Below are 26,176 nucleotides of genomic sequence, written 5' to 3' on the forward strand. Positions count from 1 at the left end.
GAATTAGATATTACAAACAGTGCTGAAAAATAGTCTCTGTAGCTATTGTCTTGAAAGTCCTCGGTGTAATAAAAATTTCACGTTTTCTATAAGCGAGGGGAAAAAAACAGAGTTGCTGGAAAACACTTCAGTTCACCTAATTGGAAAATATAATTCAAATATTCATAATGATTCCTCTTAAAAATTGACAAAAAGAACATTCTTGAATATTATTTTGGAAGCAAGCCAAAATATGCACTTGTCGTTACTATGGCAATAAGCAAAAAGCAGAGAAAAAAAGCACCAACAGCGAAAAAAACAAAAAAAAAAACCCAAACCCAGGTTTGAAAGCAACTTGCTATGTATGAATTATTTTTATGATCACAAAACCCCTTGTAGCAACCAATTTACTGAGTATAAGTGATCTAATTGAGGGCAATCGTTGTCAGAGGGACCAAAAATATACTAGGCCTCCATTTTCATATTAAAATGCCATGCCTTGGTTTAACATTTCCAAGTGGTTATTTTAGTCCTTTTTTAAAAAACAAAAGCCTGTTGAGGATAGGGGTAACTCTGTTGACCAGTATATTATTGAACTTGTTTATCTCTGGGAAATGGGACCACCTGATCTCAATAGAGTTTTTCTTTTTTTGTTTTTTTCCTCCTTCCCCATCCCCCTTGCCCCCCTCCCACCTCCCCCCCTCCAATTGCTTGAAACATTTCACAATTAAAGCAGAAGAGGCTTGTTCTGTGGTTCTCACCTTTTGTCCTGAATAGCCTGGAAACAGAGGGACACTTTCCCTGTTGAAGTCTGGTGTAATTTCCCCTTGAATGGGCTCTCATGATAAGAACAGGGGTCACTGGATGGGATGGTATGCAATAAAGCTTGTGATTGCATGGTTCTTCATCATCACAAAACAGCCCAACACTCTGCTTTATGATAGCACAATTGGCGCACACAATGGCTTGGGTAGAAAGCTAGAGAAACAGAGAGACGGGTATAGATACTAAGATGGAGATATCAGTCAAGCGATTGTCCCTCTTGGTGTGTTTCAAGTGCTGAAATGTACAAGTGGCTGAGAACAGGGTCCCCAAACATTACACTGAAAAGCAGTGAATGAATAAAAAGGGATGGCAGGAGTGGATGAATCTTGCCTATAGAATGCACCTTTGTGGTCAAATGTATAAGATAATATATAGCAGCTGTGTTATAAGCCAGCAAAGGGAATTGAATTTACAAAGCGCAGGCTTTCAATAGCTTTCCTTGTGGGAACACCAAAAGTTTAAGAGGTGGAGGAGGGCTTATTGCTGACTAACGCCCACGCTTAATAATAGTTGTCTTGCATGCTGTGGAACCTATCCATTGGGCCAGCTCCTAAAGTCCTAATTTATTGCCCCTAAGTGGGAGCTTTGATTGAGTAAAGGCTGAGTAAAACCTGGATAAAGACTTGGGAATTGACTGTATGTGAAGTCGCTACAGCCAACGGTTGGAGGGTTCAGTCCTGGAAGTTCCCAGGGACTTACATGGGAGCTACAGGGGCTTAGTGTTAGAGATGGCTGTAACAAATGCAGGAGCTTTTCAAGGTTAATACAAAAAATGGGAACAGTTGCCCCACGCCTTCTTTCCAAAGTTTTTAATACAAACAAACAGGAGCATCAATGAAATGGCCTCCGGGCTTTCAGGAAATATTTCTCCCTTCCTCTTCCTCCCCTGTTTTATGAAGTCAGTCATAGTTTCTGATGAGCTAAGTCAGTACTCTGTGTGACTTGGCCCCAGTAACAATGAGAAATTGCCATCTAGTGATGCATAAAGAAAATCTTACACTACTTCTTTTTCAAATCTCCATTCTAACCTTTCTGTAAATCTTCTGTAGGTGGCAAGGGTGGGAATGAGGTCAAGGAAGAGTCTGCTAGAAGAGGAGTTACAATAACTCCTGAAGGGAGTTAAAATACTCTGCTTTTGAGTCAAATAGTGAGGTACTTATAAAGGACCAGCTGCTTTTCAAGATAAATAATAGAAGAGAAAAAATAGCAATGAAGCATACTGCTTTCACAACAAGGTCATTGACAAAAAGAGCTTTTAAAGTACGTATATTTAGTGGCTTTTGTTTCAAACAAATTTGATAGCAATGGATTTGTACAAAGATTATCTGAAAACTCTCCTCAATTTCAAAAGTGAGTAGATTTTAAAGCTTTGTTCTAGACTGTTCTCAAGACCAAAGGCAAGGTTTTGCAAATAAAATAGTAAATTTACTACATCCTACATGAGAAGGTATTGCAAATGTTGAAAGATCTCTCCTTCGTGGAGGATATTGTCATATAGTAGTACAGATGTTCTTTTTCAGTGGTCTACCAACCTATCAGCACCTGGTGGAACCTCCCAGTTTGTCTTACAGCATAGTAGAATCTGTATATCTTCTACATATCTAAAATTGTATACAGATGTAAAAACTAAGACCTGTCTGGCCTTTAGGAGAAGTATCTTGTCAGGGACACAAATTAGGGACTATTGTTTTGTTTCACTTGATATGATTTTTGATTGTGTGAGAGTTTGAAGGATGCACAGAAACTGTTGAAGGTTGGTCAGTTTGATGAGGTTTGAACTTTTCATTCACTTCTGTGAGTACTGAAATCATTTCGTAGCCATTCATACCTGTGGAGAGGATTTTTGTGATTAACTTCGGTTTCTGCGTCAAAGATGTCACATTCATAGGTGTCTTTATTCTAGTCAAAACTTTTTTGATTGAGTGAACTTTGAGATGGTAAGGTTTTATGGGGGGAAAATTGTTGCTTCAAGTAGAAAAAAAATATTTCCAATATCATGTGATTATCAGAGAGCCTGAAGTGACTTCTTTTTGTGTGGGAAGGGGACCAAGGGAAAAATAAGTGGAAGGGGGAGAAGAAAGCTGTTCTTTTGGTAAGAGTCAGAATCTCAGTCAGAAAATCCCTCTTTAGAGCAGGGAAAAAATAAATATAATACAAAATATTCATCCTCTAGTTCACATTTCACCGGGAAGCAGTCATTTACAGATATTTTTAAGCAGTCACTGTTGATTTAAATAGGTTTTTGGGAACACACTCGAGAAGAAGAAATGCCCCACAGACGTATAGTGCCTTAAGGTTTGAAAAATACTGAGGTCTGGAGAACTCATCCCAGCTCTACTGCCAGCTCATGTTCTTGTCTCTTTCCTTACTTTTATTCTCTGTGGGCCTGTCCCAGAGCTGACAGGGCAGAGTTGTCTCCCACAGCACAGGTTGTGTTTGCAGCATCTTGTGAAGGCAGAGCACATTACAACTGATCCCTGTACCTCAGAGGGGTGTTGTCAAAATGAATTTTTACCAGTGCAACGTTCTGAAAATGAAGTTTTGAAAATGTTGCTTTCTAAAGCAGTCTGTGGCCAACACAAGCCAAAAGACCTCATACTTTCCCAAAACACAGAAGAACTTTGGACCAGAGACTGAGTATGATTAAGTGGAGAAATTGCTACTGGACATGAATTGCTGCTCATGTGTAATTTCTGGAGACGAACTGGAACTGCAAAAGTTGACTTCCAACTTCAAGTCTTTTAAAAAAGGAGAGGATTTATATCCATCCCAAAAATGCGTCTGAATATTCTGAAACTTTTTTTGCTATTTTTATCATGGTAGAAAGTAATTAAATTAGGAGGACTTTGCTGTAGTGGAAGACAATCCTTAAAATAATATCTGTGGAATTATTTACATAATCAGCGGCCAGATTTATTTAACAGCCAATGTCTAAGCTGTAGCAAAATAGAATGAATATGGATGCACATATACACATACAAACCTCGTATTTTGTTTCACATATCATGTATTTTGCGCTCCAAATCTGTATCTAAACTTGCATCTGAAGTAACACATAATGAAAATAAGTTCCTCAAAAATATTTTTTTTCAGTTGAGCTATATGTCCAAAACAATTAGGACAAGCAGCAAAAGAGGTACTTTGACCTACATGAACTGAATGCAAGAACCACTGCTGGAGAAAGCAATTTGAGTGGAAGATTTTGGGGTATGATATAAAATAAGAGGAGAGGAAGAAAATATGGAACAAACCAAACGAAAAAGTCTGCTTGGGAGAGCAGAGTGCTGCCAGCCAGACCACACTGCTGGCTAGACATCATCTTAACTAAATTATTCAAACAAATATTAATTTGAGTTGCTAGGATGGAATATCTGGTTTAACTGTTAGAAAACTGCATGAATGTGCAAGCTAGTGATTAATAACAAATGTACTTCCACAGGAAAAAAAAAAAAAAAGAAAAGTAAAATGAAGGAATGCTGTACAAAACACTTGCAAGGAGTGATTTTCTTGCTCCAAAGGGCTTCAAAGCCAGAGCAAGGCTCACACAGAGTGTGTGGTCACACTGGGCTTGCCTTTGTGCTGGCAACATATCTGAGGCTGGGAGCATCACCAAAACAGCCATTTGAATTGGCTCAGTGACGAGGAAATCCAGTCTGCTGCCTTCCTACTTCATCAGCATCTCAAAATATGAGACTGGAGGGGAAAGAACAAGACCAAGGGAAAAATAAGTGGTGGAGGGGGAAAGATTCTTAATGATGGAGTGTGAGTGTGAAGGATATAACTGGTGCCTTCGTGGGTAAATCTTACTTTCTTATCTAAACTTCCAGGCACCAGTTTATGTACATTTGTTTATGATCAGAGAATGCAAAACTAGCTTAAATCAAGAGAAAAGCTGAGATTGTTGATAACATTATGAGCTTCATTCAGCTTTTGCTCTGTGGGTGTCAGCATTCACTGCTGAAACACATGCAGGTGACTCTTTCGCTCCTGTGAGTCATGTAGCTAACTCTAAAAACCCATATTCTTCAGGAAGATGACTGAAGCTGCCAAGTCATAGCTGCTTTTGACTACTTGCTCTGAGCAACCAGGTACCTTTTTGGCTTAATTTGGGGTAACTTGTACCATGAAGTCTAACTAGGGCTCCAGGTCCTACCTTTGAACCCATTGTAAACCCCCTCCACCAGTCTCTGAGAGGAAGAAGCACTACTGAGCTGTTCTGTATGGGAGACGGATCGTCTGTGTCACTAAAACTGTGCTATCAAACAGCACTGAGTCAAGAAAAATGAAGCACCACCCAAATTACCAGATCTGTGTGTGCAACGGCAAAGAAAACCCCTTTTTCCAAACAGAGGGCCTCTTTCAAAGCAAGATCCCTCAGCAAGGAAATTTGGTATGAACAGTGTATTTTAGGTTATGGTCCTTAGAGGGAAGTGTCCTTGGTTCAAAGTCAAGCATCCCCTCCTGGGGTTACCTAATGCTTCCAGGTTTTTTCCATCTCAATAAAAGACCTGAGCAGCTTCACATGTGACCTTAAAAGAAAGAAATCGATAGAATAAGCTCAAGAGACACCACGTCAATTTTCAACATGATGTTTTATCTAAGAGTCCATAAAAGATGTCCAAGTGTTTTTATTTTTTTAATTTTATAAACTGGAAAGAAACCTCCCTTGAATTTCAGGTCCTTTAATTATTTTGTCTAACAGAGAGCTCAAAGGCGTAGGTTTCAAAAGGAATTAATCCTTGGCCAACTCCGAAGTTCATCAAAAAAACACCATATTTAGTCATCTGGCTTAGTCTGCTATTTGGAAATTCTTGGATCTGCTGCCCCCAAATTGGAGGATGCCCCAATCTTTACAGGATTATGAGCCAACAGAGCTCCACTTGCTGAGTGATGAAGCAGCTTTCTGATAATGCTTTTATCTGGCTTGATTTTCCACACGCTTTCTATCCCTGTATTTGTTGTTCTTTCTAAGTATGAATAAACTCAGCCTCTGAAAGGACCTTGTGGAAAAAAATAATAACATTAGCAACGTTTTTGGAAACTGGTGCTCATAGAATTGAAGCCAACTTCCCAATTTACGGAGTGGTTATTGTACGTTGTAGGAGGATCTAATCATGGAGCTGTGCAGGCTGCCACACTTGAAAAGTTGAGTTTTATGATTCGCTAACTTTATGCAGGAAATCGATAGCAGCCGGGATACGAGAATCCAGGTCTCCAGGCTCCCATTTCTGCAAAACAGGTTGTAAATCTAATGCCAAAATCACCAACATCCATCACAAAGAGCTTATCTCTTGAGTTGCACGGGTTGTAAGGAGAGCTGCCCTAGAAAGGAAATGAAGGAGCTCAGCTCCTCTTATTTTGGATCCAGTATTCCCATCTCCTCCACATTCCAGATCTTTTCTAACTGGGATGGGCATTTCCCAGCTCCCTATTCTAACTGTGGCCGTTTCTGGCCTCAGGCATTTCCATTTCATATCTGTTTCTTGAGGGTTGTCATGGATTCTGCAGCCTGTGCTGCCCCTTCACCACATATTTCATATTAAGCTCCTTCTGCAAACCCCATTTGTTTTGTGATACTTAGGCATCAGCAGTCAACTCATAGTGCAATGAATCCCTTGCAGCACTTCTATCCCTAAGAAACTGCCTACAAATCCATCACATTGGGTCCATAGCTTAAGACTTAATTTAAAATGGAGGCAAGAGGACTCCAGTTTGTGGGCTGCTATTCATGCTCAATAGGACTGAAAGGAGTATATTTGCGTGTCCTCTTGTGAGGGTTAGATGAATCCTAAATGGTAACCTTGGTTGTAAGAAAACTGTCGTCGGGGAAGCTGTTGTGGCTGAAATTAGGGGAATAATCTTCATTCCCCATCTTCACACTCTGCACATAGCAAGAGGGAAAATATAATCAGTGATCATGGTCCAGCTGGGAGGTGTTAGCTCATTAATATGCTCAATAAATGCAATCCTAGTATGTATTAGCTGCTTGACATTGTAGTGACTCTCTAGGAGCTCTTTCTTTTCAATCACTTGGCCTAACACTCTGCTGTCTACAAAGAATGACCCTGTAGTTTTACCTCCATGCTGGAATTTTGAGGATCTGCCCTATCTGGGTTAGTTTGACAAACTCTTCAGCTATGTCATATCCTGCTAGCTCAGTGCTGAAGTTTCTTAACCTCACGATTTGTAGGAGTGAGTCAATATTTTCCTCTCTTTTCTTCTCATCCCAGCAGTTCCTGACCTATTTAGTCTGCAAACTGTTTGGGTCAAGGTCTGCTTCTTGCCAAAATGCAGTGGTATTTCCAGCTCTCCTGGGACATCTCAGATCTCCCGTGTTACTCTTAATGATGATGGACTGGGTTTTGATGTATTTCGTGACATTGGGAATCTGTGATAATCCAGTTCCCGTGCTTCTGGTCAGCGTTCCCTTGAGTGTAAGAGTAAATTAGAAGTTGTTTGAGGCAAGGAAGATCTTTCAAATCATTTTACATCAGTAAAATAGCCAGCACATGATTCTCTGATAGACATTCTTAGACTTCAGTGAATACAAGTATTTTATTAATGCTGGCAATAACAAGAGCACAATAATAGGAATAACAATAATAGCCACAGCCTAACACAGAACCACTTGCTGTCATTTTTAAGCCAAATAGCTGTAAAAATATATCCTTTTTTAATATTTATTTGAAAAATGATCTTTTTGTTAAACTAGAGTTTATTTAGATTTCAAGATTCTCAGTTTCTAATTTCAAAATTTTGTGGATTCATGGACTGAAAAAAAAATACAGAGAAATGTGAACGCTCTATTTTCAAAATCTAAAATTTCACTATGGTCTGAGAAGAGGATGTGCAGCTCTCCTCTCTGCTTGAATGTCCTTGTGTGTAGGATTTGATTGCCACATGCTTAGTGTGAGAGCTAACATTTGTAAGTTAAAAAATGTTCTTTATTACAGAATATACATTCTCAGTCCATTTCTTTCTGTGATAACTGCACCCCAGGGTTACCCTTTGCAAAGCTAAGACGCCCACATGCGTACAGACTTCTCTTACCAGTAGGAGGAGAGCAGTGTCATATGGATGTGACTTTGTAAGGATTGCTGTGATTGAGTAAGTGTTCTGTAACACATTATGGGATGCAAGAGTAGCATCTGTCCAGTTGCTTTTCTTCAAATTCTAGCTGTGCACTGTATCTCAATTTGTGTCAGAGCAGAGGCTTATGTTATTGCTGTGCCATTTTCTCGTGAGCTGTAATTCATGTCTGAACTTCCCAGATGGCCCTGGGCTACACCTCTGCTTCCTAAGTGCAACCATAGCTTGCACAACAGGGATCCGCTCTGTAATTAAAGCCCCTCATCACATAAATAAATATTGTTGTAGCTAGTGAAAGAGGAAGGAGAAACTGTGCCAAAGAGTTTGAGAGCATTTACGACTAACTACAACAACCAATGTTTAACTGTGTAGAATGTTGTTACTGCTCTGTTTAGGTACAGGTGCCTTCTGAGCCATAAACTTACTTAAGTGCTACTGAAGGGATTATAAACGGGTAAAGAGATGTTGCTCCGGCACTCATTACTGCAGTAACAGTTGAACTCTTAAGGTCTTCCAGGAAATGGTCTTTCTTCTATGTGCTACTTATGAGTGTAGGAATCTAAGACTTCATGCTGTCCTGAATGTGAGTGTCGCACTTCCCCATTTAGGGTTGTTTTTTATTCTGTTCTGTTGCCTTCTCGAGGGCACATTTTTCATTTTTTTCTCTTTCTCTTCTCTTTATATCATTATTAGTGTGTAAATAAATCATGTCCTGCAAGTAACTAAACTCCTTGGAACGTTCCTAGCTGCAATTTTCTACTGCAGAGAGCAGTGAGCTTCCACATTACTCGCTCAAAGTGAAAGTATTTCTAGTACAAGTCTGTGATGCTGTGTTTTCATTTTCTTTCCACACTCAATGACTAAAACTTGTTGAAAGTAATTGCGCTGCACAGATTTCATGTCACTGAAATATGAAGGAGAAATATTCATCGGTTTATTAAAAATACGGCAAATGTCAAAGTACTACCAACCCTAATTAATATCTGTTTAAATTCTCTGCCCTGGACCCTCCAGTCTTTTATTTTGTTTAAACTGAAGCTTGACATTTTCAGTCAGCGCATTATTGTCTAACAGCGGGAGAGTGAAAGCTACACCCCTTTCCTTAAACACACCAGGCTGTGGAATGTGCTCTGTCTCACTTCTATTCTCCTTCCATTTGTTAGGTACTGGACACTATATGTTGACTCTGTTTGAGCAATCACTTTCCTCTGCAATAGAAGGAAAGAGTCATACCTTAAACCTCCCCTGTGTCTGGACTCCAAAAACTGTACTTCAAGGATACAGGAACAGCAATGGTTAAATCCTTCAGTAGTATCAGGAAATAATTATTTTTTCTGCACCAAACACCGATAAAATGTATTTATTTTTTCTGATTTTTTTTAAACTTACCTCATAAATTATAATTAAAATAATGGAGCAAAATCTCTATATGACAGCGACAGATAGTTCTGTCAATAAAAATGAATGCTAGCCAGCAGGGTAATTTTCATGCTACCCATGCAATATTTTTACTAGGAGCAATCAGACCTTTGGTAAAACCGTCCCGGTTGTATAGTTGCACAGTCTTCACGTAGAGCCTTTTATCATTTGCTTTCTCCTTCCCTTCAATGCTTCCAAGCAGTCCCCAAATTGGGAAGCTGTGGTCTTCTGTAAAAAGGGATGCCAGAAGAGCTTCCTCAGCTTCTGAGTGGATGGATTTTTTTTTACTGGGATATCTCATTAACCTGTCCTTGGCTTAGATCTCATTTTCATACTCTCTGATGATTATGCCCAGTATCCAGAGTGCTTTTGGGCATGACCTTACTGGTGATGCTGAAAGCTTCTCCTGAGAGTGGATAGTATGTTCAAGAACATCTTCACTGGAATCATAGATTCTTAGGATCATAGAATCATTAAGGTTGGAAAGGGCCACAAAGACAGTTCAACCCCACCCCACCATGCTCACTGACCATGTTTCTTATTGCCACACATCCACAGTCCTTGAACACCTCCAGGGATGATGACCCCACCACCTCCTTAGGCAGCCTGTGCCAGGGCATCACCACTCTTTCTAAGATATCCAACCTGAACCTCCTCTGGTGCAACTTAAGGCCATTACCTCTCATCCCATTCTCAGGTGATTTAAGAATCCCATTTATTTTGTTTCTGTAGAGGCTGTGTTCAATTAAACAGTCCTCAACAGCACAGAGTAACTGAGACAATCCTCAGTTGTCAACATAGAATAGCAGCTGTTTTGCAGTAGCTCCCCATGAGGACATATATTTTCATTCTAAGTCTGCTTCAGAATGGTTTAGCTTAGCCTCGGTTTGGAGATGGGCTAACCTAAATCAGAATGCAGAATATCCTGCCTGGAGCACCAATGTGTAGAGTTTGCTGAGCCTGCAATCATCTGCTAGCCATGACACTAACTGCTGCTGATTTCTCTGTAGGAATCTATGTCATTTGGCACAGTAACCCTTTAAAATAGAACAGAGGTGAGCAGATGCTTTAAATATTTTTTAACATTCTTATCATTTAGTCAGTTCTCATTTCCATTAGCTGTTTCTTTTACTCTCATCAGGTTCTCCACCTTCATTTTCCATTGGGGAACCAAGGATAAGGCCAGACTTAATGATAAATACTCCATAGCATCATCCTGTTGCTCCCCTTCCTCAACACTATTATTTAGTTGCACATCAGGTTTGTTCCAGCAATGACTGTAGGTAGATGGTTGATTTCAGTTCTCTGTGTGTGGTCCTCCCTCGGATGAGCTCAGAGAATTACACTCAACGCTTCAGGGATCGGTTCAATCTGTCTCTTGAGATCCCTGATTCCATTTTTTCTACTTCTCTGCTGCAGTACCACCTCAGTTTAGTTTGGCAACTGTCCTGTCCCTCTTCCACTCATCACCTGTGTGCACTCAGACACAGGAGACCCTTCTCCATGACCTGCACTGTTCTCCATCTTCACCTTCCAACCTCAGTTTTCCTTGGCTTCTCTTTCTGCAATGAGAGATGTTGAACGAAGAGGTCTCCACTGTTTCAAGTTAGCCAGAGATGGTGCTTGTAACAGAAATGTTGCCCTCTTGAGATGGGCACCTTTGACCCAGTGCTATTAAACCATCAAAAACGTTCTTCAGCTGCGCTTTAAAGATCCACAATCCACCTAGCTCTAACATAGTGATATTTCACGAGCTTGCCAGCTTTCTTCTGTCTGTCTGTCCATCCATCTCCCCTCATAAGGCACCTATTCAGCTCCCATCAGCACAGCACCTCCTGCTCTTCATGCATTGTTACCACAGTTGGTGCCTGAGCCATAGCCACATTAAAGCATTTGCATCCAATGGAGTAAAAATGTTATGGTGGAGACTGATTATCTGGGCCATGGGCGAACCACATAACCACAAAACCACCCTTCCTGACACTGTATTGTCTCTGCTTATTATCACACAGATGAGCATTGAGCACATCCGCTGCAGTGCCTTGCGGCTCTTTCCAGTGCGCTGCACCCCACATCAAGGGCTCTACAGTGTCAGGGGGTGGCAACAAGCAGGAAAGGAAGTCTAGACCATGTAGCAAACAGCCTACTCAGTGAATGGTGTGGCTTCATAAGTCATATTTCCTGCAGCTTTCTGTCTTCTAGTTGAAATAGCAGTTGTTTTTGGTGCACTCTGATGCAATTTCTCCTGAGATCCTTGGTGTTTTGGGGGATCCCGTGAATTGAAAACCTTACTCTGTCCATCTGGTTATTTGGTATTTCCAGGCAAAGTGGTACAACACAATGATCATAGGATCATAGAATTGAATCACAGAATATCCCCAGTTGAAAGTGACCTATAAGGATCATCGAGTCAGACTTCTGACTCCAATGATCAAATAGTAGTCAGCTGAAAGGTTCACAGCTCATTGAAGGAGTGGGAGGTATTTTTTTCTTACACTTAAACAGCTTTGTTGATGTGTGATTTCAGAGGAAAGGAGTATTTTTCTTATGCTAATGGTCTCATCTGCATAGTTTACTTGTACTCTGTGGTTTCTGGAAGCAATATTCCTTATTATGTTTCCCCAACATTGTAAGGTACTGAAGCCAAAAAACTCCAGAATCCTGAAACATGAAATTTTGGGGTGCACGAAGTCCAGATTTGTCATCCTGTGTTGCTTTCTAGGGACAAAGAACAATTGCTGAAAAATTAGTCTTCTGTTAAAGTCATCCCCTTCATTGGTTCTGCCTTTGTGTGTTGATGCCTTCAAGAACAGGTTCTTAGAGGAGGACAAAAAATCAGCTCCTCTATTTATACAGTGCTCAGCAAAACAAGGATTGTAACTTGATAGCAGATCACCCAAAATGAGAAATATGGTACAGAAGTCCTTCCTCTCTGAAGGAGATTGATTCAGTTCTATGAAAACCCAGCTTGTTCCATTCTCTCTGATAATTTGGATTGAGTTGGATTGAATTTGGAATGAGTTCTTTCTCTGCTCTCTTGGAAGAAGAACAATCTTCTTTCCTCTGAGATCCTGAGGACCTGGGATCTCCTAATCTTGCTTTCCCAATCAATGTGTAACCCATGACACCTGACAAGTGCTTTTTGCACAGCATTGCATAGAATCAAAAAAGGAAATAAGGAATACCCAGCCCCACCTTCTCTGGCAGCACTTACACAGCATACATGTTTAGATCTGATTCTATGATTCTATGATCTGCTGCTGCTCTGAGTATTTAAATCAGGGCTTGTAAGCAAACATCATCTATGGTTTCACTGCAAAAAACCATCTTGAGAAACCCACTCTAGCATGGCAGAGGGAAACTTGTCCCCAGGCTTAGCTGGTAGATGAGTCATTTCCACCACTGCCTGGGACAGTTTACTTAGCATAGCTCCATCCCATGGTTTTCTGCTCTGTCAGTCATCTGGGTTTCTTTCTTTTCAAATGGTCACCGACAGAAAGTGGCTTTGTGGACAGTCAGGCTGTTTTCAAGGGATAGGTGTCCCTTGCCATGAGCTCAGAAATAGCTCAGAATGAGCTCCTCAGAGCAGGGAGCTTAAGCTAGAAAGCCCTGTGCAGTAATCTTGTCACACATCTGGTGGTAGATGCAGAATTTATGGAGGGATGGCAACTTACTTATTTAAGTTAACCATGGTTTTCAGACATGTAATCCTTCTGTGCTGTGATTGGTCTCCCTCCAGCTCCATCTGGTTCTCCAGCATGCAGACCTGAATGACACGTGGGAATAGCCTGCAAACCAGATGCTTAACATTTATTTTTAGTGATGAATAAACTTTGTAAGCATCTCATTATATAGTCGCCTGGCCTAATTAGTAACATTCAGACAACAATTAATCTGCAAAAATGCTAAGTGGTACTGGGAGTGCTCACTGGAGCTCTGAGGAAAAATCCTCTTTGGGGAGGGAAAGAGAATAGTGGTGCAAACAAATGAATGGCTGGGGCTTTGGTAGGATCTAGTTAGTTGTTTCAGTAGTTTCCAATTTAAGTGGTCCTCCTCAGTGATTCAAGTTCAACTCTACTGGTCTATATTGTGTTGCAAGTGGGTTCGTTTACAAAAATTAATTTTGTTTTGACCCAATGAGTGGGTCATCTTCCTGAAAAGAATGGAGCATCAAACCATTTGTATGAATCCACAGTGGTATACATCTCTCTGTCTACTGATTTTATCCTAATGTTTTGAAAATGTGAATAGGGCACAAGGGTGTAGGCTGAATTGATGGTTCTTTTGGTTCTTGGTCCTATCCCAGCACATCAAGCCAAACAGTCCCTTACAAATAGGTGTGATTGCATAATATCTTGTGCCTGTAAATGAAACCTGCATCTTGAGAGGAGCTCCATGCTGACAAAGCCCTAACATCATTGCAAAACTTTTCTTTCAGGATGGGGTCCCTCTTGAATTTCCATCAGACTCAAAGTTTCCCATGCTGAAGGACAGAAGGTGAATACACTGATATTTTCTGCCGGAGGAGAGCCTGCACTGCAGCAGATCCACAGCTCCACAATGCACATGGCCAGAGTTATTCTGAGAGGTAGAGCAATAACTCTAATGCAAGACAGGAGACATAACAAGTAAGTGGAAATTTTCACATAAAAGAAAATATCTGAGACTACAACAGATATTAATGAACTGAGAAAACAGACAGATGTACGTTAGGGATTTGACTGATACCTGGGAGCGTACTTTATCTTATTTTGTTCGTATTTTTACATCTGGCACTTTCACCATATTAATGATTTAAGGAATAATTATTGTAAGGTTGAGTTTCCTTTTAAAAACTTTCAGTGTTCCATCCTGGAATTCATTCCAGATGCTGGTAACTAAAACTGAAGAAACATGCTTCAAAATGATAGTCTCCTCCAAGTCAGGATGACAGCAAAATATGTAAACGACCAATGGCTCTTCTAGCTGCTTGGTTCTTTATGAGCTATCTGATTCCCTTCCAGTTTGTTTAAAATTTTTACCATGCAGATGTTCCTCCGGGTGACCAATTTTTATAGTTTTGAAAAGATTATATCAGTTTTCCATGGTATTGTGTTACTGTATTTCTTGGATTTTTTTATAGCACTTGAAAGGCTAATTTCTTAATCAGACCTTACTAGTGGAATGTAGAAAGAGAGGTTAAAAAGCCAAACTGGCACTGAGAATTAAACACAGGTTTGTAATAATATGAAAGGAAAACAAAAAGCATCAACTCGAGGATGTTGTTATTGAATGAAAGTTGAGAAAACTGCTAGGAACATGCATTTTTTATTATTATCAAAGGTGTTAAAATATATACATAGCATATGTTTGGCACTGAATTGTTGTTACACAGTTCTGTAGTATTCAGCTGTCTTGGATAAAAACTATCACTTTGATACTGGAAAATTATTATGAAAATGTTAGTTTTGGGCCTACTAGTAAAAAGCAAAGATTGTCTCGCATGCCAGTAAGGTTTCAGTGAAGGGTTTGCACTGTTTCCAGAAACCATCTTTGGCAACCGCTAAGTTTCACCTCCATCAACAGTCTGCATAACACTTTGTCCCTTTATCGTTGCTGGGAGAGCTGATGGAGAGACAGGAGACTCAGTTTGGATTCTGCACCCTGAAAGTCAGAGACAGATTTCAAACACTGCTTTAGGGCTGCAAGTAGCAGCTGAAGTAGGACTTCAGAAATGCCAGTACAAATGTTTAGAAGTAGAAAGGAAAAAAAAAAAAGTCATACTGTAGAGTCATTCTGTATTGTTTCGAGGTCACGGTGATTTTTGTTCTATTGACGTGACTTATGTAGATGCATGGCCTGGGCTCAGTCCAGTGCCACCACAATTACATCAGTCAGACCAGATGCAGGATAGTTTTTTTCTGACTTTTTCTGAACTCCAAGTTTCTTCAGCTCTGGGCTGTGACCTGGGCTCATCCCTGCGAGCAGGTATGCTGCTTCCAAATTCCTTCAAGTGGTATCTTATTTCTGGAAGCTCAAGATTCAAAATGTGCCGCCTATTTCCTGCTGAGTAGTTTCCATTGAGTCATATCATGTTCATGGGAACAGAAAAACAAACTAGAACAGTGTTCGTTTATAATATTGTGTAAATGTTACGTAACTTGGCTTCTGAGAGTTTTCTTTGCCTTCTTCTGAAGCACTGGAAATTGGCCACGGCCAGAGGCAGGAGGCTGGGCTGGTTGTGTTGGCGCTCCAGCTGGTGTTAGCAATTCCTCTGGAGTCTCCTCAGGGAGTCCTGCTCACACGACCAGCATTAAATCATCAAGCTTGGGGTCAGGCATAAGTTTTGCCAAAGATGGCAGAGGCAGGGACCTGTCACCTCTTTGTCGTAGCCTGTTGCTGAGTATGGCCTGGGAATTAACACCTAGCAAGTTCCCTTGCTTTTTGCAGGACCCCAATACATCTCATTGCCTGTAATCTTTCCTGCACTCTTCCTGGTTTATATTGCAAGCTGTGGGTTTGAGTCTTTTCTGTAGCTTATTTTATGCTTGTTACAAGTTTTGGGGAAATGCTTTGCAGCCTCCTCTGTGTGTATGAGAGAGGAAACGGGGCAGAATTATCCTATATCCTACATTTCTATCGCTTTTGTAGTTGCAGGGAACTTGATCTCTTTTTGCTCCTCTGTTCTTAAAAATGTACTTTGCAGCAAGAAATGAAATGGTATAATATAGAAATATCTATCTTTGCTGTGCTGGAGGCTTGTGAAAACATGAAAGAACACATGCCAACTTCATTAGTAGATTTGGGACGCAAACAATGGGCAAGGTGGGTTTCCTAAGCCAATAGAAAGCAGCTTTCACCCTGTTCTTCAAAAAATTCCCCAGTGTTCTACAGCTGGGTTTGTTGCCCAAATCTCTCTATCTACAACCCTATGCAAAGGGTTTTGGAGCAGGGCTGTTGTCTGGGCTGTGGAGATGTGAGATTCCCAGCGAGTGGGGCTGCTACTAGCCAAGGTTGCTAAGTGCCTCATTTCCACCACTATGAAATCCACGCACACAAAACGCTCAAAGCCAAACCACAAGTTGCAAATCAGATTTTCCTCTAAAAATCATCTGCAAAGCCAATCTGGCATTTTCTTTCTTTGATGCATTTTGTTTTTCAAACTCTCTGGAAGCTGGCTACCTTCACTTCAGCTCAGTTTCCTTCGAGGTCATGGTAGCAGCCTGACCTCAGATGCATGTCCCAGTGGCTGAGGAGCTGTAGCTGCATACCACGTGGGAGCAATGCCAAGGAGGCTGTAGGAGCTGAACTATGCTCAGTACAATTAGGAATAAATCAAACACTTCTGAGTCTTCAGAACCATCTAGCAAGCTTGATCAAAACATAATCCTCCTCCTTCCTCAGCTGTTGTCTCTCATTCCTTTTCTTCTCCCCTTGCCTAAACTAAATGAAGCCATCCATTGTTTTTGCTGTGTGGTTTCTATGCCAGACATATGTTCTCTCACTAGATGTACCTGGAACTGGTTTGCAAAGTATGAAAAACTACTGTTAATATTACTCTTGAAAACAAATACAAGAAATAGACTATAAAGAGTGCAAAAACTGGGACTTCTCCCACTGGAGAAAAAAGGTGCTCCAAGCAGACTTGCCCAGGAGGGTGGGCTGCAAGGGAATGTTTCCTCTGATCATTCTGAAGTTGAAGATTGAATGATGCCTTGACAGATTAGGGACAGGTCTAATTCTCTGCAGACTATTTACAAATACCAGAATGGTATTTTGGATTGCTGTGACTACATTTTAGACCCGCTGCTTCCATTCTCTTCTATTAGGATTACCGTGTATTTACACCAGGGCAGAAATGACCTTTTGCTGTGCTCATCTGTATTGCAAGCATGCTGTTCTCCAAGGAAAAGGAAATGGAGACACTTTAGGTAGCATTTTATTTCCTACACAAAGGCCATTCATGTGAGAAATGAAGGAGACGACTTAAGAAAAGGCAATGAAGAAAAATATGGATAGTTATATAAAAACAAAGTACCTTGCAAGAAAAAAATTAATTGAAAATTAATGTAACTTTCTCAAAAATCCAAAATAATCTATATTGAAAGGGTTATTAGGGTTGAGAAAATAAACATTTCCTGTTGTAGTTTCTGCAGAATATCGCCAGTGGCAGTTAGGTATTACCTTAGAGTCATCTATAATTTGTGTTCTCTTGAGAAATATTTCTGTGATTACATGTAGGTCTGGAAGTTAGGCTAAGTATGTCTCCTGGATCAATGCAACCATGGAAATCTTTATCATCATTAGCTATAGTCTCCATCATTCCAATGCTCTGAAGAATAAGTTTCAAGTATCAAACATAGTCATTATAATGCAATAGGAAATAGTCTAATAAATTATCTGTCCTGTTATTGTTTCTGTGACAAATATTGGAAGTAGGAGAAATTTATGAGATGGATATATTTGTGAATTTTTCTTACAAATTAATTTTTTTGAAAACAAGGGCTATTCTTCACACCAAGACCCCACAAGGATTTAATTAAAGGTCCATTAGTCAGACTAATTCCTGACAAGGCATAGGTTTGTATTACACAAACGTATTTGACTTTCCAAATGTGGCTGCAAGATTTGGCTTTTTGCTGTGAGATACCTATTGATAAATATAATTGGGAGAAATTACTGAAAATAAACTTTGGCTTCCATTCAATATATAAATTACCTTGTATTACTGGTGCCTGAGGGGGGAAAAAATACTTCTGAATAATCTACTGCTATCAAATCTATTCTAAGACAGATGCAGAATATTGGAAATCTATTTGTACAGGAAAAAGGTAAAAACCACACACACAGCCAAAGTACACGCAAATGTTGATGATATTGTTAAGCCCTGGAATAGGCTCCCCAGGGAGGTGGTTGAGTCACCACCCCTGAATGTGTTTAAAAACTGTTTGGATGTGGTGCTCAGGGACATGATTTAGCAGAGGGTTGTTAGAGTTAGGGTAGTGTGGTTAGGTTGCGGTTGGACTCGATGATCTTTAAGGTCTTTTCCAACCTGATCAATTCTATTCTATGGTATACCATGAGCACGAGAAATAAATCTATAGTGTAATATGGTTAAAGCAAAATAGCAGGAGATCTAAGGCAGTGTCCTATCTGGAGCCCCTGTGGAAGGAACCTTGCCTGGGACCTTACAAGTGTGTCTTTCTGGGATGGCTGAGAAGCCACATGTGGTCCGAAGCTTTCATCACTCCCTTAGCTTTGCAGACAGGTTATGATTTCTCAGTGGGACAATTGCAGGAATAACTGTACTGTTTCACACTCACTGGTAGAACAGGTATGATAGTGTTTCCAGCTGCTTCTCTGTATGTTTTTTTACAATGGAGACCAGGGAAAGATAAAGTCATCAGAGACTTTTGGTCTTAGCTTCACTTCTGTACCAATAACAGCAGCAGTGCATGCAGTAAGGAATGGGCCGCTCCAGGCTGTGAATGAGCCCCTTGCTGGTTGTCTGTTGATTGGAACAAAACTTATAGGAGCTCTCTCCATTGGGTCGGGGGGATGCATCCTGTGACTGGGCATTGCTGAGCCTGGTCTAGGTTTAAACACAGCTGATCTGCTTTGAGGTCTTTTTCAGCTCTAGTTTCTATAGATATATTAGATGTTTTCACACGGAGGTTTTACAGTGACTGCTGATATATCATGCCTCAGCTAATGCAGCAGACACCTTGGTACAATTAGTAAGAAGATATTCCCCTATCACATCTATAATGAAGCTTATTTTACAGCTTCTTGGCACAGAAAGTATTTTGTTAACCTCTTTACTCTGGAGCCGTAGAGGTAGAATTCATCTGATTAACATTTTAGCTTTGCGGCTTCATCAGAAGGGTCTTTTGCTGTGTGTGCTTCTCCAAAGGACAGTGACCCCCTCCTAACACCCGTGCATTAGCTCACAAACAGATCAGTCAAGTTTTAAAGGCAGCCTTGCTCTTAGCAAGATAATAAATAAAAAGGATTGTTGCATCATTTCCCATCTACAACCCCAGACCATATCTGAGCAGTCAGCTACTGCTGGTTTAAATCGTGATGTTTCAATCTTGGTGGCTACAACACAGGCAGAAGGAACAGATCTTGCCCTCCCAACTGCTGGAGCACAGGTTGTGCTAATGGTTGGCGAAGGTGCCACATGCAACCCATGGCTTGGTTTGGGCCCACCCAGGTGAAAAATTGCTTGTGGAAGAGAATGGCTCCAAGCCAACACGTTCAGCTCAGTGGTTTTCAATGAAAATTTAATTAACAAAAATGCTTTCTGCAGCCATTCCTAGTAGTCAGTAAAATTATGGCTTTGGTTTGTTGTTGTTGTTGTTGTTGTTGTTTTTTATTTAGAAGTTTATCTGAAGATATTTTAGAAAGTCTCATGTCCAAACTATTTTTTTTTTCAGTTACCAAAATTTGTATTTCTGCCAATTAAACATTGTAGGTTGGAGATTTTTGATGAACAAAGAAACCAAAGCCCTACTGTCATCCTGTCTTACCCCTAAAGCCCCAATCCCTACAGGATTCTACATCTGCATCTACAGGGTTTTGTATTTGATTTCTTCTTTTCTTTTTTTCTGTTCACGCCACTGGAAACAGGACTTCAAAAACCAGTATTTATAGGCTGTTATAAAATTATTGGGCTGCTGCACAATGTGTTGGTGAGTTTTCAGTATGGAAAATGTATGGGAAGCAGAGTGGAAGCGGGGAAGAAGTTTTGTCACTTTAGAGAGATACAGGGATGAATAATGGCAGTTATCTTAGATGTTCCCTAGAAAAAATAATTCCAGCCTACTCCCTTCATAAGACAGAGATTAACTTCATCTTCTTCAATAGGGCCAAGTAGATGGAGTACTTTGAAATACACAGAATGTAACTATCCAGAGTAGCTGGGTAGATGAGAGGAGGTAAATAGAAACTCAGTGTCTCATCTGTGCCCAGAAATTGGGCCAGCATTACCAGAGAGGACAGATAAGAGACAAAAATCTTAAGAAATTTTGAACATGAAATAACAAAAAAGAAAAAAGAGGGTGAGACAAGTTTTGTAGGAAATTGATATGATTTATTTCTATCTTCTCTCCAAATGGCAGTAGTATGGAAGATTTGAGCCAATATGAATCACCTCTTCCAACTTAGAAATAGAAACTGACTTCTCTCAGTCCTCAGTGACACCTTCATAGCCATCAAAGTTGAGCTGGTTTCCACCAGCCTGAGATTCGGCCTTAAATCTCTGCTAACATGGCATTTGGCCTTCATTTCTCCCCACGCCCTGGCCATTTTAAGAGCAGGACTTCAGGGTGTGACAGTGATGCATTTCAGATCACAAAATCAAGGCAAAATTCATTATCATGTGATTACAGTGTGAATTGATCTGAAGAGTATTGGAAAGAAGCTAATAAAAACAAAAGACCCTCTTCCATTTCTTTGTCTTCACTCAGCTATTGTTCATGGCAAGTGCATCTAAGTCTGAGACTTCACTACTATTCATCCACCTCATCTCCTTTTGGAAGGGCTATGAAATACCCAATGAAAAGCCTCAGAAGAGTGCCAAGCATCATTATTGTTGCAGTCCTGGGTGTTATTGTCATGTTCATTAGTCTTGGATGCTAAGGTTGCAAAATGAGAGGTCTTCACACCAGCAGCCCTGGTCACTCAAAATCCTGATGGAAATACACTGATTTCAGAAGGCACTTAGGCATCCTTAAGATCATGGTCATTTCTCATCTTTAATGGTCATCACCCTTTCTTAGGGATCAATTTTTGTGGTTAGAATCTTTCTTTGTCCCTTGTCAGCCATTCATGTCATCAGTGATAATGTTTTGTTTCCTGACAATAACCTGCCTGAATCTGAGGACTGTGTAGTGACTCCCACCATTTTTCCAGGCCCCTCATTTTCCTCCTTTTACTTTCATGAATGTTATCAATCAAAGATGTTGTCTTTTCTGGACACATCTCAGGGTTTTGAGGGCAGCACTATCACAAATCTGTATCAAAGACTGATTTGAGTATCCCAGAGAAAGATCACTCCTTCCAAACTCCTTTAGAAATACCAATCAATGTTGCCATCTGGAGGACACACAGCTTTACGGTAGACTCTGCTTCCATTTTAAGCTGCTGCTGTGATACCCTCATCACGAAAGCCCAACTCACCACAAACAGTTGTTATTCTGCTTTTCATGTCCCAGATTTTCTTTGGTTCCTTCTGCAAGTGATTATATTTGTTAGTCTTCTTTTCGTATGTTCCATGAAGCCTATCATTATTGTATTACTTTTACATCTAAGAAATTGTTACCATTATCATTATTAGATAATAACAACCACATCTGCTATCTCAAATTGATAGAAACAGAAAAAACGCCAACCCAAATCTTGTGTTTCTTTTACCAAAGATTTCTGGTATCTTGGAGAAAGCATTCCCCCTCAAAACAAGGACTGCAGTGCTGCTGGCTGGGAGCAGGCAGAGTTCTGGCTTTATCTCTTTTGGGAAGTCAAACAGCAACATTTGGCATGGCACTGGATTGTGGATATAAAGCATTGAGGAAAAAAAAGGGTTTTTGCAGTGATCAGTTTAACACGTAGAAAAATTCCTAAGGATAGAGTATCATTTCCCATCAGATGTATAGATGTTAGATGCCTAATTTAATTTCAGCTGTTCTGTGTGGTAGGGGGGTGCCTTCACAGGCTCATTCATCCCACATAGCTAGACATCTGCTCTAGGTAGGAATGAAGAGCTCTCCAGAAAGGTGAACATTTCACTGTTGTCGTTAGAAGGAGGTCTAGGGAGTATTTTTTAATCAATTAATTTTCAGATAGCTGTAAGTAACTGAGGTGAACACATACAGCTGCCAACGTTGAGATAAAGCATTAGATAACTCGAAACACTAACGTCATTAATCTAGACCAAGGCAGGTACACCCTGTTCTAAAATAGTGATATTTTGCCATATAAATGTATTAATCATTATCATTCTACAACTTCTGTAATTCGTTTTATGATGATTTTTTAAACAGGTAGTCCAGATACTCCAAATAAATTCACTACTGCAGTCCCCAGCAACTATAACTTCTACCACAGCAGTAATTCTGCAGCTGCCCATCAGCATGCAGCTGTTATTCCAATTTACTGAAACCTAACATAGTTACTTAAAATAATCCTCTGGATTTTCTGCTTCTGAATTGCTTCTTTTCACTCACTGCTCCAAGAGGAGCTTCCTTCTGACCTTCACGGATCCTGAATGTGGACCTATTTTCCTTCTGTGTGTTTTGCTTGAGGTTGAGTGGAGGATATATAGTCAGTGTGATGCTCTTTCCTGTTTTCTGAGGCAATGTCTCTGATCTTCGATGGCCCCTCAATTTAAGATTATGTGTGGTTGATTCCTGAAGCAGAGATGTGAGGCAGCTCCCTGCTAGCACAGCCAGAAGGAGATCCAGTGGAACTGCCTGGCAGCTGGGAGGTCTGGGATGGCAGAGATCTTCACTGGTTCACTTCTCTGTTCCCAGCTATTCTGCCTGCTTCTTTACTTGAAGATACAGGGGCTTATGCCCTCACAGATGTCTAATATAACCTCTTGGGACTGAGCTAATTAACTCTGGATAGCATTTTGAGGAAGCACCTTTTAAGAAAGATGCACAACAGGATATTCAAGTGTTATTAGGAACAGATAATAGTGCTGGAAATGGCCATCAGAGGTCATCTTTGTCCACCTTCTGCCCCAAGCATGGGCCAGCTCTTGGACAGATGTTTCAGATGTTTGTTTAAGTTGTTCCTAAGGGCTCTTGCTTTCAGAGATCCCACCGCCTCCTCAGATGACATATTCCAGCTTTTTGCAGATCTTCCTGTTTAAAAGAGCTGTTCTTTCCCCCTGATATTTTATACAAACTCTTATCCTGTAGTATGAGCCTGTAGATTCTCATCTTGTCCTCCACTAACATGAAGTTAGAAAATGCAGAGTCAAGAAGACAAAAGAGTGATTTATTATTATTATTATTATTTTTACCATTTGAGATAGAGACATCAAACACAGTTGTCAGTGTCAGTTTGGGCAGCACAGATGGCCCCTCTTCAAACATCAGTCAGCCCAGAAAGTGATTTCTGGTTCCCAGTGGAAACAACATCTTCAAGTTGTTGTATCCTGTGAGCTCCCTGAGATAATAGCTTCCAGCAGCACACACCACCATGTGCATACTTTGGTGTGCCAAAGCTCCCGTGACCTGAGAGTAATAACTTGATTAGGCAGTGGCAGAGGATGGATATTGCAAGGTTCAGTGGGAGTGGTCCTTGTAAAAATTAATTGATTTTAGAACAGATTGCATCCCAAAAGATCTTGACAGTAGGATCCCAGGAGGAAATGGGCAACCATCCATTTTGTAACCTCCACTGGTTTTGTCAGCTTGCAAGTTAGGTTCCCTGCTCCATAGGGTGTTTATAAATCGTACGCAGGAGCCTGTATGGACACATATAGAGACATATGGATACCTCGTGTTCCCTGGTCTAGGCTGTAATTTAAAGGAATGCCTCTTTTCCTATCTGGCTTTCAGTGATTCATAGAGGATTCCTTCAGTATTCTTGTTTTAAACTGGAATGCATGTTCAGTGGGGAGAGTTTTGTAAGCAGAATGACATGAACTTCACAGAGCTGAACATTTTATTTTAAAGGCAACCTAATCTTTTTCTTTTGTTGTCCTTTCAAGTGGTTTTGTAAGTAATTTTGTTCTCTACTTGGTGTAGTAGGGTTGAGCATAGCCCTAATCAATTCCTGTTATTATTAGCAGCCTTCTTAGTGATTGTAATCTGTAAATAGTGTGAAGTCAGAAATTGATATGCTCAGATACTTAGAGCCACACTGTGACACGTCACATATAAATCTCAAAACGTGCTATAAAAGGCATTCCCCATCACTTACTTCAGAACACTCATGGAAACTGAGGCACAGAGCAGTGAAGTGAGTTCATCCAACAGAACTCTTCAAGACATGGGAGTGTCACTAAGACCTCCTAAGACATGTGTGTCCATCTCTGTGCTTTCCAAGCTCCCCAGTGCCCCTCTCCATGCCAGTGCTCTTGCCCACAGTGGCCAATATTGTAACTTCAGTCACGCCCACTAAATCCAGCTGAAATTTTCTGGTCGTCTTGAAGGATGTAGAGAGGACCCTCCTCTACATCTCCAAGTGGATGTCTGGTCAGAATGGCACACGTTGAGACAACGTTAACAAAACTCTTGGTGGAACCACTTTCTGCTGCCTTGGAAATTGCAGTGTTTAGGGGAATTGTTTGGCTGTCAGCACAGTTTTCTTTGGTATCCCTCCCCCCATTCGAATGGGCTGCCTCTTTCAGAGGCAGCTTTGACTCCTTGGTGTGGCGTTACCATTTTTGTCCTGTTGAACAATCTGTGCTGGAGCATGATGAATGGTCATAGAGAAGGGCTGAAAAAGAACAACCAACAACAACAACAACAAAGGCTGAAATCAAAATGTTTCAGCTTTGTTGAAAAAACACTTTCCTATGGAGTCAAAGTGGGTTCTTCAAGGAAGTTTCCTAATGGGAAAATTGTAATTGTGAGCAGGGGGAATTGCAAGAAGCTCCAGGAATTTAGGAAAAATATTTATTTTTGCAAAGGATCTTGCAGGAAACTTTTCCATAAATGACCCCAACGGAGGCACGCTAACCTTTCTCCTCATCCCTGCGGGGATCAGAACATTCATAGAGACTTTTGGGATACGGGTGGGAATGGGAGCCTTTGGAGAGGAGTGTGCAGTTCTCACTGTGCTCCACCACAATGTATTGCATTTATACGGCTTAAATGTGGAAAGTGTGTCTTTAATTTCCAGTGAACAAAGATTTGGTTTCCAGTTCTGTCTTGTTTTCACCATGTACTTTCCAAACACACTTTTTTTGTTCATTAATGTTCACCTTTAGCCTATTGATTTGCTATAAAACCAAACCCTTTTATAAAGGAAAGGTAAAAGGAAATGAGGGAAAACATAAACACATTGCAAAAGTGAGGCTTTCCCAGAATAAACCCACATATAACACAAATATATGATGTAGCTTCTTTTATTAGCACTGTAAAATAGAAGGGAGGGAAAAATGTGAAAATACATTAGGGATTTTAAAGCCAAGCAAATCAATTAGTCATTACTGACATAAATTTCCCTTTCTTGGGGACGTTCAACCTTCTCATATCCCGTGGATGAACTCTAAAGCACCTGTAGTAGATCTGTTTTCAGTAAAGAGATTTAAACTACTGTAGATGTTTTTCCAAGGAAAATACAATGTTGACAGAATAATGCGTGGAAGAAGAGGCTACTAAGGCAGCTGCTATAAATTGCTAGCATTGTAATCCCTCTTGCAACACGCCCAACTTCACAGGATGTGCATTTGTTGATGCTCTACATATGGTTTTGAGTAAAAGTAATTCTCCCCCCCTCCCTCCCCCCCCACTCAACATGATGAAAACTAAGCAAGCCCTGCAATTGAAAGGGGAGGATCTCCCCGAGCACAGGAACAACGATGTTCATTTTGAGAAGCAGCATCACGTTTTCATAAGGATCTCTGTAACAACATGCCTGGACAGATGGCAGCGGTGCTGTCATTGGGTAGGATGTGAGTGTCCCCAGCTGTCCCAGCAGGTCCCAGCCGTGTGCTGAGAGCTTATATGCTCCCTCACACAGCCCAGCTTTGCTCATGCTACCAGCAGAGGTGGTATGATGGGCATGTGGTTCCAGGGCAGGGAGCAACCTATGTCCTTTCCCCATACAGTAATCTTATCCTTAGACACAGTAAGGCACTTACAGACCCTTCTGCATAGTTCTGCATGACCATGTGGCATCAACCAGGGCTACCTGGGGCTGCGTT

General features: G+C 40.6%; 1 long non-coding RNA gene across 2 annotated transcripts in view; it reads left to right on the forward strand.

Moving 5' to 3' along the window:
- Positions 1-26,176, forward strand: part of LOC121111455 — a 186,565-nt gene that overhangs the window by 93,826 nt on the left and 66,563 nt on the right. For both annotated transcript variants that reach the window (XR_005862056.1, XR_006939998.1), the window contains exon 2: positions 13,751-13,940. This is a non-coding gene — a long non-coding RNA (uncharacterized LOC121111455). The remainder of the gene's footprint in view (positions 1-13,750; positions 13,941-26,176) is intronic.

This window comes from Gallus gallus, chromosome 8 (genome assembly GCF_016699485.2).
Source record: "Gallus gallus isolate bGalGal1 chromosome 8, bGalGal1.mat.broiler.GRCg7b, whole genome shotgun sequence".
Classification (NCBI taxonomy): Eukaryota; Metazoa; Chordata; class Aves; order Galliformes; family Phasianidae; genus Gallus; species Gallus gallus.